This window comes from Pseudophryne corroboree, chromosome 7, assembly GCF_028390025.1.
Source record: "Pseudophryne corroboree isolate aPseCor3 chromosome 7, aPseCor3.hap2, whole genome shotgun sequence".
NCBI classification, from domain to species: Eukaryota; Metazoa; Chordata; class Amphibia; order Anura; family Myobatrachidae; genus Pseudophryne; species Pseudophryne corroboree.
The window spans coordinates 92,123,432-92,141,556 of NC_086450.1; the positions used below are offsets into that span (position 1 = coordinate 92,123,432).

Below are 18,125 nucleotides of genomic sequence, written 5' to 3' on the forward strand. Positions count from 1 at the left end.
GAGGCCCTCTCATTCTGTCCGTTGTGAAATTCCCTGGCTGTAGTTTATATTGACTCTCACATAGATTGAGAAATCCCTAACAAAGCCCAGGATTTTTTCTGGAGTTGGAATATGCAATATGGAATGACAATATGCAGGAGGTGCAGATAAAACAGGAGGTGGTGCTGGTGTTGGATGAACAGGTGGAGTCATCAGAGACTCATTGCTTGGTTCTGAGTAGTTTCTAGAGATGTGTGCAGACCCTTGTGCTTTGGTTTTGGGTTTTTTGGTTTCTGTTTTTGCTAAATACACCCTCAATATGTTACAATCCTGAGCACTCATGTTTTGTTATTGTTATAAATTACCTTTGCTTCAGTTTGTGGAACTACAGGTCACAGCTAGCTCCTGCATAGTTGTCTCCCAGTGCCTTAGCTCCTGCACTCAGCAACTGACTTCACAGGTGTCTGGATTCTGTAATTACAGCTCGTTACCTGAAAACTACTATTCAGCTTGTCAGCCTGCTCAGTCTGCACTGCAGCTGCATGTTATATCAATTACTGGGGGCCTGTCCGGTGCTCACAACTGATTGATCCAGCATGTTCTTTTAAGCCTCTCAATCCCAAGAGGCTTTGCCAGTTATAGCTACTCCATGTGGTGTTCTGCTCTCTGGTTCATCTCTGGTCTCAGTTCATCTGTCCAGTGGGTATTGCCTTGTTCCAGTATTGAATTCCAGCTTCAACATCTTGCTGACGACTTTAGTCTGCCGACTGCCGTTACCCTGTCTCCAAGTGTCTACACCCCAGTCCGTCCGTGTGCCGCTACCTCCTGTGTCACCCCTGGAGTGCCTGCTGCTGTTCCATCTCCACGGCCCCAGTGTACCATCTGGCCTTGTGCACCCTGCCACCTTCTCCTGTTCCTGTTTGTTCCTGTGTATCCCTGCGGTTGGTCATATACAACACCTCTACCATAACTCTAGTCCAGTTCAGGTATCAAGTGACCCAGACAGGGGGCCGCGAACTGCACGTCGGAAGCCGCAAAGCCCATATCCCCTTGCGGGGTTCCCTGGTGAAAACCTCCCGGCGTGTTAGACTCCGCGCCTCTGTTCTGGGTAACGTCAACCACTTGGTACATGATCCCGAATTCCGGATTCTGCACCAGTTCCTGACATTATAACTGGCCTACCACTTCCTGGGCATGGACCCGTCACAGCAAAATCCGGCTCAAATCTTGGCTGGTCAAATACAAAATTTGACGCAGCAACTGCAAGATCTAAAGCTCTGAGTTTCCACCCAGGAAGAAACTAGCAGGTCATTGGTTGTAACCAGAGCTCCTGGGCCTGAACCAAAGCTGCATCTTCCAGATCGGTTTACAGGTGACCGGAAACAGTTCCAGAATTTCCGTAATAGCTGTAAGCTATATTTCAGACTCCGGCCATTATCGTCTGGTTCTGAGGCTCAGCGAGTAGGTATCATAATCTCCCTCCTGCAGGGGGAACCCCAGTCCTGGGCGTTCGGATTAAAAACGGAAATTCCCGCCTTGCACACAGTAGATGCCTTTTTTAGCGCCCTAGGAATTCTTTATGATGACCCGGACCGAGCAGCTTCTGCAGAGGCTCACTTACGAGCCCTGAGACAAGGGATAAACACGGCCAAGGTATACTGCACTGAGTTTCGCAGATGGGCAGGTGATAGTGGTTGGAATGACCCAGCCCTCCGAAGTCAGTTCCGCTTAGGCCTCCCTGAGCAAATTAAAGACTACCTTGTCCAGTATCCTACTCCTGAAACCCTGGACAAGCTCATGCAGTTAGCAATTCGAGTAGATCGTCGGATCAGGGAACGGAAGATGGAGAAAGGTTAAGGGTCACCATCTCCCTCAGCAGTAGCCTTGGAAGAAGCCGAAGATTCCAGTGAACCCATGCAGATTGGGGCCTTTCGTCTTTCTGCTCAGGAAAAATCTCGTAGGTGATCGATGGGCCTATGCTTATATTGTGGAGCAAAGGGTCATTTTGCTAATGTTTGCACCCTGAAGTCGGGAAAAGACAAGACCCAGGGGTAAAAGGGGAGTTACTCCTGGGTCTGGCTGGAATCTCTCCAAAAAATTCAGTCTTGCTTCCAGTTCAAATTAGTCTACCTACTCAGCAAGTTGCAGTCAAGGCTTTTGTTGATTGTGGTGCAGCTGCCAACTTTATGGATATCTCTTTCGCCCGGTCCTGGAACATTCCTATACTAAAGATGAAGCCTTCTGTGACTATTTGTGGCCTTGATGGTAACCCCCTCCTCAGTGGGCAAGTGTCTCAGCAAACTCCTCCTGTTCATTTAACTACTGGTCTTCTGCATTCGGAGAAGATTAGTTTCCTCCTTGTCAATTGCCCCATGGCCTCCATAGTCCTAGGGCTTCCATGGTTGAAATCCCATAATCCATCCATCTGCTGGAAGACAGGAGAACTCTTACAGTGGGGAACAGAATGTACAGGAAGATGTCTGTCCTTGCCAGTGCAATGCTCTCAAGTTATACCAGAGGGGCTACCGACTCCATATCATTCATTTGCGGATGTCTTCTCCAAGAAAGAGGCGGATACTCTTCCCTCCCATCGACCTTACGACTGTGCCATCAGTCTGGTATCCGAAGATAAATTACCTAAGGGTAGATTATATGCTCTTTCTTTGCCAGAAACTAAAGCCATGGAGGACTATATTCAGGAGAACCTAAGCAAAGGGTTTATTCATCCCTCAAAATCACCAGTAGGAGCAGGATTCTTCTTTGTGGCAAAAAAGGATGGCTCCTTGCGTCCATGCATTGATTATAGAGGACTCAACAAAATCACTGTTAAGAATTCTTATCCTTTGCCATTGATTTCCGTGTTGTTTGATCAACTCCGGATGGCGGAAATCGTCTCTAAAATTGATCTTCGGGGGGCATATAACCTCATACGAATTAAGGCCGGTGACGAGTGGAAGACGCCCTTCAACACTCATTCTGGGCATTATGAATACCTTGTTATGCCCTTTGGATTGTCAAATGCTCCTGCCGTCTTCCAAGATTTTATCAATGATGTGCTCCGAGAATTCCTGGGAAAATTTGTTGTGGTCTACTTGGATGACATCCTGATATATTCACGGTCACTTGAGCAGCATCGAGTCCATGTCCAGATAGTGTTGCAAAAGCTCCGGGAGCACCATCTATACGCCAAGTTAGAAAAATGTGAATTCGAAGTGAAGGAAGTCGCTTTCTTAGGCTACATCATCTCTCCCAAGGGGTTCTCCATGGATCCCAGTAAGCTTCAAGCAATTCAAGATTGGGCACAACCTACTAACCTTAAAGCTATACAACGCTTTCTTGGGTTCGCTAATTATTACAGGAGATTTATTCGTTCATTTTCAGACATTGTTGCACCTATTGTTGCTTTGACCGAGAAAGGTGCGGATCCGTCACATTGGTCACCTTCAGCTCTACAAGCTTTTCTCAAGTTAAAAAAAGCCTTTATATCTGCACCTGTTCTTAGTCATCCAAATCCTGACCTGCCTTTTGTTATGGAAGTGGATGCTTCTGAAGTGGGAGTGGGAGCAGTCCTATCGCTGAAAGATCCAGTGGATTCTAAACTTCACCCGTGCTCTTTTCTGTCCAGAAAGTTCTCTCCTGCCGAAGCCAACTATGATGTTGGAAATCGTGAACTGCGTGCTATCAAGTGGGCTCTAGAAGAATGGAGGCATTGGTTGGAAGGGGCGAGACACGTGATTACAGTCCTCACTGACCATAAAAACCTATCCTATATTGAATCAGCCAAGAGACTGAATCCAAGACAGGCACGATGGGCATTATTCTTCACTAGATTCAACTATGTGATCTCCTATCGGCCAGGATCGAAGAATCTTAAAGCAGGCCCGGCGACAGGGGGGGTCAAAGGGGACAGCTATACCGGGCCCCATGGTTCAGAGGCAGAGGAGAACAAAACACGGGTGCTGGAGTGCCTGTAAATACTCTATATTCATTGGCCGCTCCGCCCGCCCACCAATTAGGAAAGAAAAAAACAACAGTGCACACCATCGATACCAGTGGCGGAACTACTGCCAGTGCAAGCAGTGCCTTGCACTGGGGCCCGCCACTGTCCAGGGGCCCAAAGCAACGCGGCATGTAATGAGTCAAACTGACTCATTACATGCCGCTGTGTGCTGCGGGCAACCGCCGCCCGCAGCACACAGCCGCCCTTCGAGAGGAGTGCAGCGGCCACGGGGGAGAAGGAGGAGGAGGGAGGTGGAGGAGGGAGCTGCAGCAGCGCTGTGTAATTGGTGGAGGCGCTGCTGCTGCTGTCCCTTTCCTTCACCATAGGCTGTCCTCTGCCGCTGTGAATGCTGGGAAGCGCATCCCAGCATTCACAACGGCGGAGGACAGCCTATGGTGAAGGACAGGGACAGCTGCAGCAGTGCCTCCACCAATTACACAGCACTGCTGCGGCTCCCTCCTCCACCTCCCTCCTCATTCTCCCCTGCCCGGGATCTCAGCCAGAAGAAGCTGCACAGAGTAGCCTGACTGCCAGCGGAGACAGTAAGTATAATTCCTTTTTTTATTTTATTCTTTCTTTCTTTCTTTCTTTCTTTCTTTCTTTCTTTCTTTCTTTCTTTCTTTCTAGTCTGCCGTTATGTGTAAAAAGGAGACGCTGTCTGCAGTTATGTGTAAAAAGGGGGATGCTGTTTGCCGTTATGTGTAAAAAGGGGGATGCTGTTTGCCGTTATGTGTAAAAAGGGGGACGCTGTCTGCCGTAATGTGTAAAAAGGGGGACGCTGTCTGCCGTAATGTGTAAAAAAGGAACGCTGTCTGCTGTAATGTGTAAAAAGAGGGATGCTGTCTGCCGTTATGTGTAAAAAGGGGGACGCTGTCTGCCGTTATGTATAAAAATGAAGAAGCTGTCTGCCGTTATATATAAAAAGGCGACGCTGTCTGCCGTTATGTTTAAAAAGGGGGACGCTGTCTGCCGTAATGTGTAAAAATGGGACGCTGTCTGCCTTAATGTGTAAAAAGGGGACGCTGTCTGCCGTAATGTGTAAAAAGGGGAATCTGTCCGCCGTAAGGTGTAAAAGGGGCTCTACCTGGTGTAGTGATGCTACTGTGCGGCGTAATTTGAATAATGGAGACTACTGTGCACTGTTATATGAATTGGTATTATTTTGTGGCCACACCCCTTCCCCATGAAGCCACGCCCCTATATTTTGGCGCACGCCTACGGTGCGCACTGCCCCTGTTTTACATCATGGTGGAAGGGGGGCTCTGATGCCGTTTATTGCACACAGTGCTAAAATGTCTAGTTACTGCACTGTTGCTAGGTATCCATTTCTCCAGGCCTGAGCAGGTCACCCTCACCAGATCCTCTCCAGGGGTGAGGGGGTGGACTTGGTTGGGATGAGGGGGGACCAAAGCATTTGTTGCACCTGGGCCCACCGCCCGCAAGTTCCGCCACTGATTGATACCCCCCCCCCCCCCGTGCCCAGGAAGATCACCTCCCGCCGGGTGCATCTTCACAGCAGCAGCGTCACCCACAGCCCCACCGCAGTCCCCTGGCTGAGAAGCAGAGCGTCCTGAGCCCAGGAAGATCACCTCCCGTCGGGGACATCTTCACTGCAGCGGCGCTACCCGCAGCCCCACCGCTGTCCCCTGGCTGTGGTGAGTTTCTCCTGGGTCCTGGCACCCCCACTGTTTGTGTGTGTGTGTGTGTATATTTATATATATATATATATATATATACACTGTATATATATATGTCTGTGTATGCATATACTGTGTATATGTATATATATATATATATATATATATATATATGTGTGTGTGTGTGTGTGTGTGTGTGTGTGTTGAGAGGAATTGGGGGGGGGGCAAAGAAATACATGTACCGGGCCCCCAAATTTCTGTTGCCGGCCCTGTCTTAAAGCAGATGCCTTGTCACGAAGCTTCCTTCCAATTCAAAATTCATCCTGCTCTTCTGAACCAATTATTCCTGTTTCCAATATCCATGCTGATCTTGCTCAAGATTTAGTCTCCCAGATTCAAGCCAAACAGTCTCTTGCACCCATGGGGACTCCTTCAGGACTCCTCTTTGTCCATAAAGAGTACAGGAAAGCAGTTTTATCTGAATTTCATGTAAAAAGAGTCTCGCTCAGTTTGGTGGCCTTCTATGTATCAAGATGTTAGAGAGTTCATTCTTGCTTGTGAGATCTGTGCTCAACATAAAACTCCTCGTAAAGCTCCCATGGGACATCTTACGCCTCTTACGGTTCCCTCAAGACCTTGGTCCCATATTTCTATGGACTTTGTGGTTGATCTTCCTAAGTCATCGGGGTACAATACCATTTGGGTTGTGGTAGACCGGTTCAGTAAAATGGCTCACTTTGTTCCTCTTCGCAAGCTCCCCAGTGCCAGGGAATTGGCAACCTTGTTTATCCAACATATCTTTAAATTACATGGATTACCACAGGACATCGTCTCCGACAGAGGTACTCAGTTTATTGCTCAATTCTGGCGAGCTTTCTGTTCAGCCTTGGATATTAATCTTAGTCTGTCCTCTGGTTATCATCCACAATCCAATGGACAGACTGAGCGAGTGAACCAGTCTCTTGAACAGTATCTCCGTTGTTATGTTTCAAAGTACCATAACGATTGGGTGGACCATCTGACATTTGCTGAATTTGCATATAATAATTCCAGTCACTCTTCTTCATCCATGTCACCCTTCTTTTGTCTCTCTGGGTTCCATCCTAGGTCTAACGCTTTTGACATCCTGCAGCAACAGACTTCTTCCCTTGATCCTGTAGCTGGTCTGAGGAAAATTTGGAGGAGAGTACGTCTGGCACTCAACCAAGTCTCTGTTCGTTCCAAACAATTTGCTGACAGACGACAAAGACCTTGTACTTTTAAAGTGGGTGACATGGTGTGGCTGTCCACTCGAAATATCAAGTTACGCTAGCCCTCTCAAAAATTTGGGCCTAGGTTCATTGGTCCATTCCGGATTATTAGACAGATTAATCCAGTAGCCTTTCGACTCCTTTTTACCAAAATCACTTAAGATCAATAACACTTTTCACTGTTCCTTGTTGAAACCAGCATTTGTGTCCCAGAGATTTAGAAGATCTCCTTCCAGAAGGCCTGCCACTGTGTTAGTCCAAGGTCACAAGGAGTTTGTTGTGGAAAATATTCTGGATTCCAAATTCAGGAGGGGTCAAGTTCATTTCCTCGTGCATTGGAAGGGTTACGGGCCGGAAGAGAGAACCTGGGTACCAGAGCGGTTTCTTCATGCACCCAGACTTAAGAGGTCTTTCTTCTGTGAATTTCCGTATAAGCCTGGTTCTAGGGGTTCTTAACCCCTCTTCAAGGGGGGGTACTGTTACAATCCTGAGCACTCATGTTTTGTTATTGTTATAAATTACCTTTGCTTCAGTTTGTGGAACTACAAGTCACAGCTAGCACCTGCATAGTTGTCTCCCAGTGCCTTAGCTCCTGCACTCAGCAACTGACTTCACAGGTGTCTGGATTCTGTAATTACAGCTCGTTACCTGAAAACTACTATTCAGCTTGTCAGCCTGCTCAGTCTGCACTGCAGCTGCATGTTATATCAATTACTGGGGGCCTGTCTGGGGCTCACAACTGATTGGTCCAGCATGTTCTTTTAAGCCTCTCAATCCCAAGAGGCTTTGCCAGTTATAGCTACTCCATGTGGTGTTCTGCTAGCTGGTTCCTCTCTGGTCTCAGTTCATCTGTCCAGTGGGTATTGCCTTGTTCCAGTATTGAATTCCAGCTTCAACATCTTGCTGACGACTTTAGTCTGCTGACTGCCGTTACCCTGTCTCCAAGTGTCTGCATCCCAGTCCGTCCGTGTGCCGCTACCTCCTGTGTCACCCCTGGAGTGCCTGCTGCTGTTCCATCTCCACGGCTCCAGAGTACCATCTGGTCGTGTGCACCCTGCCACCTTCTCCTGTTCCTGTTTGTTCCTGTGTATCCCTGCGGTTGGTCATATATAACACCTCTACCATAACTCTAGTCCAGTTCAGGTATCAAGTGACCCAGACAGGGGGCCGCGACCTGCACGTCGGAAGCCGCGAAGCCCATATCCCCTTGCGGGGTTCCCTGGTGAAAACCTCCTGGCGTGTTAGACTCCGCACCTCTGTTCTGGGTAACGTCAACCACTTGGTACCTGATCCCGAATTCCGGATTCTGCACCAGTTCCTGACACAATATTTTGTTTTTGTTTTTCAGTTTTGGCAAAACCTTGGTTTGGAATAAGATTTGGTTTTGAATTTTTTGAAAATGTATAAAAAAAATCTAATTTGGATCTACTTTTGTTACTACGGTATTATTAACATCAATAACATTGATTTCCACTCATTTCCAGTTAATTTGACCACCTCACAATATCGTTCACCAGTATTGTGCAAAGGCTGCAGCGAGCTGGCTGGCTAAACAAAGTGACAGAGCAGCGGCCCGAGGGTACTGATTAATTATTTGATTAATTGATTATAATTATATGATTAATTGATTATAAAATAAAAAATAAAGAGATGTGGGACAAATTATATTAAAAAACCAAACATACAGTACGAACATGATATTTGAATACTTAATTCTGACTGATTAAATCTTATTGCTTAAAATTTTATTAACTTTGATTAAACTTGACTAATGAATTTTTATTGAATATTCATTCAAATTAAAAAAAAAGAAAAAAAGTTTAAAAAAACCAAGAATCCTCATGTGAGGTTTGATAGCTATTTTGAATTGCTTGAAGATATAAAAAATTTACATTTAAAAAAAGGAATAGAAAATGTTAGAGGAAAAGATTAGATAAGTAAAAAATAGGAATCCTAAAGTGAGGTTTGATATCTATTTTGAATTTGTCGATGAATGTTGATTGACTAATTATTTAATAAAATGTAAAAAGAAAAAAAAAGAGTTCTGGAAGAAATTATTAGAAAAGTTGCAAAAACAATCACCCTAATGTGAAGTTTGATATCTGATTATTAAATTCTATTGTGATTGCAAACTGATCCATGCAGCAATTCATGGGCCTCAGGAGTCAGAACAATACAAGAAATTCAAAAAGCCTATGCTCCCAAAATACATCCCATTATGAAAAGGAAAGTGGTGCACAATGGAATTGTCCGTGGTCCCTTCGACCCACCCTTATGTTGTATGTTAAAAAGGACATGCACAGTTTAACAAACCAAGCACTTCAGTGACAGGAACTTTAGTAGCTGAAGTGCTTGGTCTGTTTGGGACCCTACAGAAGACCACATCTTTATGGTTTTGGTAAATGAAGATAACAATTGATTTAAGGCAGATTAACAGTGTTGTTATTCATAGTCACATTTGGAACATGTTAGAATCATCATCATCATCATCATCATCATCATCATCATCATCATCATCACACTCTGCCTCACTGTAGTTAAAATCATCTTTATTATCACACAATATTAGTTCATACCCACTGGAATCCATTGTTACAGAAGTTATTTCTGTTTGTTTTAATTGGTGGCAAAGGTCTCCCTTATGGAATTTGTAATTCATTTCAACGAACATAATTTTTTTCCTTTTTCCTTTTTTTGGAAGTAGCCTCCTACAATGATCACTCACAAAAATGCTAAAAATGCTTTCTGAATACACACTGGAAGGTGGAGAGCTTAAATACATTAAATTAAGGGGATCCAAATTGCCTTTTTTTCTCCCAGTATTCAAAGGGACTGTGTGACATGCTAATTTGCACAGTGTTATTAAAATAATCCTCCACCATCCTATTGATGCTTACATTATCGGATTGAGTCACAGTACAGGGGTCAAGAATATTAATAATTGGGGGCAATTATTTTAAGCCTGACCCTGTGTCATACTTTTTTTTGGATTCGTTATGATTTACTGCCTCACGGGAAGCCGAATGTCAGTATTCCAATATCAGCATTCTTATAGGCCCTACACACTGGCTGATTTTCTGAAAGATATGAACGATCTCGTTCATAAATGAACGAGAACTCGTTCATATCTTTCAGTGTGGAGGCTCCAGCGATGAACGATGCGCGTCCCCGCACTCGTTCATTGCTGGTCTCCCGTCGGCTGTGCATGCAGGCCAATATGGACGATCTCGTCCATATTTGCCTGCACTTCAATGGAGCCGCGTGACGGGGGGAGTGAAGAAACTTCACTTCCCCCGTCACTGCCACCCCGCCGCCGGGTCGCTCGTCGGCCGTATCCGCCATCGGGCAGCACGGCGGCGGGTCGGCCAGTGTGTAGGGCCCTTTAGTGCTAAAATGCTACCACTGGGGCAAGCGCAATGAAGCCCCTTGTGGGCTCAGTGGTGAGCATATTCTCACATATCTCACCGGTATGCCAAAGGCAGTTTGGTCCCCCCATCGGGATCCCGGCATCTGTATTGTGACAGCTGGGATCCCGACGAGCGGTATGCTGACCGCATACCTTTTGTTTCAATCTGATGTGCTGAGTTGACTCATCATCATCACCACCAGTGGGTCTCTAGGAAAAATTCACTTTTTTCCTAGCGGCAGCAGTTGGAGCAGGAGAAGCTGAATCAGGAGAAGTTGTCATGTCTTGTGCCACTTGAACTGACAACATGAACTGAACAACTAGCTCTTTGCATCTCTTAAGATCCGGGTCACTTGGAATGAAAGATGCTGCATACAGTAGGACTTAAACCTAAGACCTAGCATGGTTGCCAAAATGTAATGATCCATTGACAATATGTAGGAAACCCTTGTGTCCTGGCAAAGTGAAAAAAGAACTTGAACAACAAATCCAACATACTTTGTGGAATCACTTTGTTTCCTTTCTTCCTTAAGCTTATCTAGCTGCCATTCCTGTAGTTTAGTTATGGCAATCACCTGACTGAGGCTGGCTGTGTCTGAACTCCTTCATTGGTTACAATTTCAAATGGTTTCAGTAGCTTGTATAAAACCAAATATTCTCTACTGTGCTGGACTAAGGTAACATGTCCCCCCCTTTCCCTATCTCATGCTCTGATATGTACTCTTGGATGGCGTGCTGCTGTTCCTCCGGTCACTGAAGCATATATAGGTTGGAATTCCACCTGGTTACCAGTTTTTGCTATAGTTGGTGGCATGATAAATATTCTTGCAGCCACTGCAAACTTCTACATACAGTTGCCAAATGCTGAAAGTATACAGACATTTTTTGAGCCACAGTTAGGCTATCCTGCACGCACCAATCATTTATTACGAAACTCTGAACCACCAAGTTTACTGTGTGTGCAAAACATTGTACATGTTAAAATTCACCCACTTGCATTGCTTGTGCAATGTTACTTGCATTATTGGAAATTAATCCTGAGGAAGTCGTAGCGGGGTAACCCTTTTTGCTATCACATCCCTGAGATTCTCCAACTGGTACATGTTTTAGTGAAGTCAGTGATACAGAGAGTATCCTGACTGTAAATTAGTTGCCATTGTTTGTTAGATACTGCTGCTGCTGTTGAAGGCAATTCATTCACCCAGTGGGGTTCTTACAGTCATGTAATCTTTAGTTTGAACAGTACCACTTGTCCACATATCTACAGTTCAGTAAATAGTGGTACAATGGCATTTTCTAGACAAAGAATAACATTTTGTTTAACTTATTTATTTATTACCAGTTATTTACTGTATATAGTGCACACATATTCCGCAGCGCTTTACAGAGAATATTTGCCCATTCACATCAGTCCCTGCCCCAGTGAAGCTTACAATCTATTAACCTGGAGAAGGCATAAGGAAGTGATAAACCAGTGATATGTGCAAGGTGATAAAGGCAGCAGCCAATCAGATCCTAACTGTTAATTTACATATTGGAGCTGATTGGCTGGTGCATTTATCAGCTTGCACATATCACTGGTTTATCACTTCCTTATGCCTTCTCCAGGTTAATACATCTGCCCCTATATTCCTTATCACATGTACACACCGACACATTCACGCTAGGGTTAATTTTTTTTGTTGGGAGCCAATTAATCTACCAGTATATTTTTGAATTGTGGGAGGAAACTGGAGTACCTGGAGGAAACCCACGCAAGAATGGAGAGAATATACAAACTCAGCACAGTTAGGGCCATGGTGGGGATCGAACCAATGACCTCAGTGCTGTGAGGCAGTAATGCTAACCATTACACCAGCCGTACTACCCCACTTCCCAGTACAGGGGAGGAATTGCTGTACTGGTAAACTGGAATTGAGATGGGAGGGAGACACATGATCTCAACTAACTGTTTAAAACCACTTGCATTGATAACGGACATTGGACATATATATAACACTTTAAGAGCCATCACGATTTCAGTGACCAGCTGTGCAACAGGAATGCGGCTGACATACTTGGTTCCTCTTGCAAATGCTTCTTTCACAGTCAATTGTTTGAAACTACTAGTCATCTTGGTCTCCTTCTGGGATGAAGAGCCACTTCTCAGCAGCAGCACCCCTGGCATGGAAGGATTCTTATTAGGAATCCTAGAGAGGGGAGGAATCGGCTAGCCTTTGCAAATAGGATACAGCAAGACTACCTCCGATCGTTTGAGGAGATTGATGAGGGTGCTGGCAGAGGAGATTGTATGTGTTGGTCCAAACTGCAGGTAGCGGATGCTGGACTGTTTGTTATTATTTTATAAGATTTTTCAGATTTTGATAAATAATTAGCATGAACTCGCTGCAAATGACTTAACAGAGACAAGGTGCCTAGATGGTTAACATCACTGGGGGCAATTCAGGCCTGATCACTAGGGTTGCTAACTTTGCTGTCCTGCTTTCAGATAGTCGCCGCCCAAGGGGAGTGTTAATTCGCCCGTGCAAGTGTGCGATCGCATGTGTACACCGAGCTGCAAACATCCAGTGTGTGCAGTCTGTGCGCAGCCCAGGACTTACTCCTACAGTGCAATGAAAACTGGCTGATCAGGGCCGGAGCTAACATCAGACACCCTCCCTGAAAATGCTTGGGAATGCCTGCAACACCCCCAGTAAATGGCCAGTTACCCCTCACAAACGGCCTCTTCCTGTCAATCACCTTGCAAATGCCCGTGTGATTGGAATTTACGTACCATCCTGTCGCTGGTCGGTGATGCCTGTTTGGCAATGTGTGTGTGCATTGTGGTGCATACACATGCACAGTCTATCACTGATCACCCACTGTGCGAAAATGCTCAGCAGCGATCAGATCTGAATCACCCCCACTGCCTCTAACTTTGGCCTCACAAAAAGTACAGATGCCTTCACAAATGTTGTCAGGATTTGGGTAAAAAATATTCCATATGAAAGAGGTGGATGTTTTAGTCCTGTGCCCAGGAATGACAATGTCCTTCATCACTAGCAAGAACTTCTGCCACTGGTTGCTGACTTACTTTTGTACAAACAACATCCTCATCCTGTATTTGATAAACTTCTTTTTGTCCAACTCATTCATCATCAACATCCTCATTAGTATCAGATAAACTAATATCCCCAACATCCTGTTGCACTTCCACAGTAGCATCCTCAATTTACATGTCTGACTCTAAACCATCATCATCCTTACTTTCACTGCTACTCAGTCTCACATTTGCAGAGGGTTCAGAAATGGTACGAGGAGGCTTCTCTATGATTACAGTGTCAGAATCAGAAATTCCACACTTAGACATAGCACTCACGGACACCCTGAGACTCTCCTCAGGGAGTTGTGAAGTTTGCCAACACACAAATTGTTCTTCAGCCTTAGTGTTCTTCTTTGCACTGATTTGTCTGTTTTAAAGGTGACACATCTAGAATGAGAGTGAGAAGTTGTTCAATGTGATTTCACAGATGATGCCTATATTTGGCCCTGGCTTTCACAATTGGCCTTTTATTGCATGAAAAAGTAGTAGTAGGACCACCAATCACAGTGAAAGATCATGGTCTGAGTCTATATATGTCACTGCATGTGGCGAATTGGCATGTTGGAAATTTTACATTTTTTGGCAATAAATTTTCCTTTCCATAACAATTGTGAAATTATGTTTAGATTTGAGGTGCCCTTTCATACATCTTCTTTTCCCTTGACCACATTTAGTAGATGTTGAAGAAGTACTATGACTGGCAGCAGCCGCAGCTCTAGTTCTGGGGTGCTCCTGCTCTTTTATAAACTGATACTGTAGCGCATGTCCGAGTTCAGGCTGCTGGCTGAGCTCTGCAGGTTGTAGTGGTGGCTGAGTCAGTTTACCTGTCTGCATTTGGATAGAGGAAGTGATAGAGCATTCCTTAGCCAACAAAATAAAAGTACAAAAGAATTACAGTTCAAAACAATACAGAACATAAGAGGATACAAGCAGGGGCATTTCTACAGAGGAGGGGGCCCGTGTGTACCTCTGGGTGGGCCCCCTCCTCTGTACGGCACTGTAGACCCCAACATCCTCTGTACGGCACTGTAGACCCCAACATTGTCCTGGAGTCTACTGCACATGCGCAGGCTTCTGGAAACATGGCGCCCGCCATGATCTGGAGACAAATTTGGCTACTGCGCATGCGCAGTGGCCATTTTGGCAGCAATTTTTGCCGTGACCGCAGTGCCCGGCGCTGGACTCCGGAATGGTAAGTATTAAAATGGGTACAGTGTGTTCGGTGTGGGCCCCCCTAGACCATGTGCACCGCCCACATTGCACCCATTATAGAAACGCCAATGGATACAAGCCATCTAAACTTTGTTGCATATACAGACATCATACCCACAAATGTGAAACTGGCTGAGCAAAAGGCTCAGTGCTTTGTTGGTAAGGAGAGCATTTTATGATATAGGTGAGACTAAAAAATAGAAAATGAAACGCGTTGGTGAGACCTGCTACTCTGTGCCTACTCCCTACTTTCTGGGAGACCTCGACCTGGACCAAGTCCCCACAATTTGCCCTTGGACCTGCACAAGGAGAGTTTTCACTATACCGTGGAAATTACAGTACATCACCCACCGAGGAACAGCCATTTGCGGACGCAGTTTCGCCTAATTACCTCGAGAGACATTGGTGGTAACTATCATTTATGGACATGATCCTTGTGGGCCTTTAGTGACTAAGGGGACTATCTTTCGTAACAGGTTCATTTAACTTTTCTTCCATTAAGAACATCCTAAATTGGGAGTAGCACTACTCACTTTTCCATTATTTGCTTTTATCTGGCATAGTATATTATTGTGCAATACCTACAGTTTTTATATCTTGCTTAATCTTTATTTTTTTAATAAATTGTGATTTATTGTGACCTACCCCTTCATTTGTGACCTACAAGCGCTAACATTTCTATGCACATTTTATACACTAAATCCTTTCCAGAGTTATTATGGAATAAATACACTGACTGTATTCCCATTTGCTCCAGTTGAATATGGTGTGTTGTCTGGAAGGTGTCCACTGGGTAAATTACTCTCAATTTGGCCCTCATTCCGAGTTGATCGCTAGCTGCTTTCGTTCGCAGCTCAGCGATCAGGCAAAAAAATCGGCACTTCTGCGCATGCGTATGCGGCACAATGTGCACGCGCGTCGTACTCTTATAACGAACAATGTAGTTTCACACAAGGTCTAGCGAAGCTTTTCAGTCGCACTGCTGACCGCAGAGTGATTGACAGGAAGTGGGTGTTTCTGAGTGTCAACTGACCGTTTTCAGGGAGTGAGCGGAAAAACGCAGGCGTGCCAGATAAAAACGCAGGCGTGGCTGGTGAAACGTAGGCGTGGCTGGTCGAATGCAGGGCGTGTTCGTGACGTCAAAACAGGAACTAAATAGTCTGCAGTTATTGCAAGCTAGGTGTAGGTCTGGAGCTACTCTGAAGCTGCACAAAATTATTTTGTAACCGCTCTGCGATTCTTTCGTTCGCACTTCTGCTAATCTAAGATACACTCCCAGAGGGCGGCGGCTTAGCATTTGCACGGCTGCTAAAAGCAGCTAGCGAGCGAACAACTCTGAATGAGGGCCTTTGTCAGATAGCAAGTGTTTCAATATTGTAGCTTTTACTCTTGTATCCAGTATATGTACACAGACTGGCAGTGCTCCCAGAATTTAAAGTTAATTTGTTTAGCCAGACAGTTCTGATACAATTAATGTGTCCTTAGTGTTACCAAATCCTTATTAAACCTGTCTGGCAGCACACTCCTGATGACTCTCTTATCAGTTGAATATTCTGAAATTCACTCCTTATACTGTGCTTGATGCGAGATATTACTGTACTTGTAATGAATTTGGTTTATAGCTTTCTTTATACTAACGCTTGACGGTCAACAAACTGCAGCCAATTAAATGTCAATGTTCATAGTAGGCTAGTGGAATATTATCGCTTAAGTGTCTGTAGGTATTGCAGGTGAGTGCAAGTTTTAGTTCTCACCAATCCACGACTATCTGGACTCACGGCTCTCTCTGAAATGGCTTTAAAACACGCTGGGCTGGAACGGTTACCTCAGTCTCTCCCTCAACTTTCTTCCTTCACTTAGTGCCACGGTCACTCTACACTGTAGTACATCTGACTTTCTTCAGGCATCGGGAAAGATGACTAGCCCTGTTCTCTGCAGCTTCACCTCTTTTACCAATTAGAATGGGCATTAACATCTAAGGCTCACTCAATATTCCTCCTATATGTTTACAGCAGGCGAATGACAGCAGGCAGTAGAGTTACCTTTATTATGTACCCGGATTCTTTACCTGTGCATCAATGGGCAGTGTCACTAGCCCCAGCCATCCTCTCATTGTTTACAGCAGATTCTGAGAGGTGACAGGCAGAGCCGGATTAAGGCTTCGGGGGCCCCGGGGTACTTACAACAAACGATGTAGTTTCACACAAGGTCTAGCGAAGCTTTTCAGTCGCACTGCTGACCGCACAGTGATTGACAGGAAGTGGGTGTTTCTGAGTGTCAACTGAGGTCTAAAATTAAAATCAGTATATATATATATATATATATATATATATGTAAATGACACACACTGTAAAATTTGAACTAGGGGAGGATCGGGTAGCTTGGATATATTATATTCTGCGTATTATATATATATATATATATATATATATATATATATACAAACTGTTCACCCGGCACTCAATACTGTATACAGGTATTTTCTTGCTGCGGTGGGTAGACGGCCCTATCCTTTATAGAACACAAATCCGGCGGCACTCAAGCAGACTATTACAACCAGTTATGCAAAAGGTATCTGTTTAATTCATCCTACGGCGTTTCGGGGTAACACCCCGTCGTCAGGGACAAAGTGTTTTGCAAGCAGCAAATAATTGCTGCTTGTAAAACGCTTTGTCCCTGACGTCCAGAGGGACTTCAACATAGCCAACAGGTTATGCACCTAGGCACATGTAGTTGCTCAACGCCGGCTACAGCCCTAGCGCTAACCCTGCCGATGTTACAGCTTTTAGACGGTTAATAGCAGCCAGTGGCTGTGCACTCAATGAGGGTACACCAGTCTGCCAATCAGCGCTGGAGAGCCCTGTTTTATCTGTCTGCCAGCTGGGCTCATGCTGATCCGCAGACTTCTATTGGCCCCCTATCTATGTCACCTCCAATCAGTACCCGCTCTTCCCTCTGACCCCCCTCGGTTGGCTCGTGGTCCACACAAGGACTCGCTTTGCCGCCCTGCACGAGGTTGCTCCGTGTCTCACAGTAGTGCGAGGAAGGTGTCTTTTCTACCCAACAGAGCATCACTTCAGCGGTGCGAGGGACCCTTTAATCAGGTGGCATAGTGAGCTCCTTTTTAACAGCTGTATTCTGTCTCATGCAGCATATCTTTATTAACTACCTCAGTACAGGCTTGACTCTCCTGTCTTGTTCCTACACTTTATACCACAACAATGTACACATACAAGTGACATTAGAATACACATATAGTATAACATATGCACATATACATTTACCATGCAATACACACACACACACACACACACACACACACTCACACATACACACACATACAGATGGGTCCTCCGTTATCTTGGCTGACTAAGGCATTAGTTATGATCAGGCATACGCAGTGTGCCTGGGCTCAAGGAGGCACGCCTAGTCAAAGGGAGGCGCACAGAGCGTTTGCCGTTACCTTTGAGTGTAATACCTAAGATCATCCACCAGATATTGCTTTTTAAAATCACCAATGCGCATGCGAGTGGTCTCCATTAAAATACAATACTGAACT

General features: G+C 45.1%; 1 protein-coding gene across 5 annotated transcripts in view; it reads left to right on the forward strand.

Moving 5' to 3' along the window:
- The window catches only part of LOC134944656 (intelectin-1-like), a 199,400-nt gene that overhangs the window by 159,730 nt on the left and 21,545 nt on the right, over positions 1–18,125 (forward strand). The window lies entirely within an intron of this gene.